The sequence below is a fragment of the Rutilus rutilus genome (genome assembly GCF_951802725.1).
Source record: "Rutilus rutilus genome assembly, chromosome: 15".
NCBI classification, from domain to species: Eukaryota; Metazoa; Chordata; class Actinopteri; order Cypriniformes; family Leuciscidae; genus Rutilus; species Rutilus rutilus.
Window position 1 is genome coordinate 29,126,392 of NC_140220.1, and position 2,638 is coordinate 29,129,029.

At 33.7% G+C, this 2,638-nt stretch overlaps 1 long non-coding RNA gene across 2 annotated transcripts; it reads left to right on the forward strand.

The window, feature by feature from the left end:
• Positions 1-342: 342 nt before the first annotated feature.
• On the forward strand, positions 343-1,897 carry LOC311304440. Of its 2 annotated transcripts, none has more exons than XR_014629924.1 (3): positions 343-469; positions 624-739; positions 1,481-1,897. It is a non-coding gene; the product is annotated as an uncharacterized lncRNA (long non-coding RNA). The 2 variants fall into 2 exon arrangements; XR_014629925.1 differs by having other exon boundaries at positions 346-469; positions 627-739.
• Positions 1,898-2,638: the final 741 nt, after the last annotated feature.

Genomic DNA, 2,638 nt, shown 5'->3' on the forward strand with positions numbered 1-2,638 from the left:
TGGTCTCCGTCTGTTTATGTTCCAGTGATACATGATGTCTCTCCACACCTCATAACCTACCTCTGTTTGCAAGAGTGGAAAAGCTTATCTGACTTGTCAAATGACATCAGATACTCGATTATTATATATAACTGTCCCGTTTGCATGTAAATCATTTTCATGATTATTGCTTGCTATTAAAGACATACTTTTATTCATAGAAATGCCCACATATCAGTGAACTTATTACATAGAAATGCTTTTAACATTTAATTATGCAACACTCTTTACAGAAAACATATCCTACAGTTATAAACTGACTATTTGCAAGTAATGTATCAAAATGACCTTCCTTTCTGTTTTGCAGGATTACTTAGTCCTTTTTTAAAAAGCTCTACCAATATCAAACTCAACAGCTCTTTTAAGAGCCAACCATTACAAGAGCTACTAGTGAGTCGCAGCGAATCTTGCCGTGATCAGCCCTTCCCAGGTGAAGTTTCTAGAATATTGCAATCAGTATTTACTCATCAAATGTTCTCTCCTGAATCATATGGTAAATTAACTTATTTATAACTGTCTTAATTTGTGTTTCAAGAACAATAGTAATTGCACATAGAGTAAGTCGAGACTATCTTGTTTTACAGCAGAGAAGGAAGACCAGTCCTTATATCAACGCAAGCTAATCGAATAAGTCCTTTGTTTCGGGTGAGGAAGGAACATCTGGTGCCCAAAGAAGACAGAAAAGTGCGCGAGTCCATTGGTATGTCTTGTATTGAAACAATGCTGTAATATGTAGTACATAATTTGATGTTGACAATTTTACATTGTACAGGTTATCACTTGGTTTTTGACCAAGTGAAGCTCTTGAAACAATTGACAGAAGATTATGTTGTCTGGAAAGAAATCAAGCATCACTGGCAAAGGCTCAAAAGAGACCATGCCTTTCTTAAAAATCTTTTAAAATATGTTGCTGTTGATATGGGTAAAACTGTTTTTGTTCAGTACTTAGCTTATTTTGTGCTGCAATATTATATATATATATATATATATATATATATATATATATATATATATATATATGTATATATATATTTATATATGTATATGTGTGTGTGTATATATATATATATATATATGTGTGTGTGTGTATGTATATATGTGTGTGTGTGTATATATATATATAATACTTCAATGTGTATATTATATAACGTACTGACTGCTGCTTTGTAAATTTATGTAAGGAACAGGCAACTCTGGCCCTTTGCATTCAACTTTTTGAGGTTAGTTAAGAGTTAACCTCCAACCCTAATCGAGCACATCTGAAAATTTTAACCAAAGTCTTCAGGTTTACTTCTAGACAATAGGCAGGAGGGTTTGAGGTCGGAGCTAAATGTGCAGGACAGTGGACACTGAGGGCCAGAGTAAACCATCACTGCTTTAAATAACGCAGAACATAACATAACTTTATTTGAATGGTTTCTGTCTTTTGTTTTACTTTCAGACCAGGACTGGAGAACGCCTGACAATGGGATGTTGAGACTTCTTCCTCTGGTTGAGAAAAAGCTACTCCACATCAGTGATCACATCTTCTGTTCTTCTGTTCTTCAACTGAACAAACTGTTTAGACGAGGATGAAGAACACTAACACGATAGAGACGTACAGGGAAGAGCAAGAAACCAGTTTAGCTGTGATAATGAATCATTATTTTCCAACACAATATCAAATCTGTTTTCTGTATCATATGTGACTGAATATGATTATCTGGCACTCGTTTTGTGGCTTCAGCAGCTGTGAATGGATTCATATGATGTTAACGTGTTTTTGAAGACACATTTTTATTTATCTTGAATCTCATTTGTCTTTATGCTACTTTATCAACTTTATGCTTTGTTCTCCAATAAAGTGTTGTTTAATAAAGTATGATGACTATTGTGTATTGAAAGTGGTGTTTGGTACAGTAAATAGAAATTTTCTTTTGAGAAATTTTAATTTCTTATTTCTTTAAAAATAACTACATATAATTAATAACTTATAAATAACTAAATATAATTAATTACCATGATTCTTTTACTTGGGACATAAAAATTTAGATCTGGTTAATGATATTTGGGACAACAATGCAACAAAAGTTGCACATCCTTGCATGTATGCCAGTTTCCAGTGAAATAAAAGGAAGCTATGTGAATAACAAGAGGCTGCAGTGGGCTATCTTGCTATAAATACTTAAAGCTTAATTGAAGATGATCCATGTTGATCATTCTAGTATACTCTATATAGTATACTCTATATATCACTGATGTCAGGAATATAAGCAGCAATCAGAGGGGGTGAAAAGGAAATGTTGGCACTGTTTTTTTGTTGTTTTACTGAATGGTGCATTATCCTTGTGTAATAGTAATAGTATGTGTAGATCTGTGTAGATTATACTGTCCTTCCACCACCAGGGCCCAGCAACGGCCCCCAGAAGAGCAAACAAATGCACATTTCAAATGGCTGTAACTCAAAGTCTGATTAGTGTATCAAAGAGAAAATCGGCTGGACAACTGCTTATACTATGTTTAATAAATAATGTTGGCCACAGTTTTCAGACATATATGGAAAGCTGGCATAAAGGTCATTTTTAAAGTGCTCACAGTAAAATATCAAATTTCAGCCTGT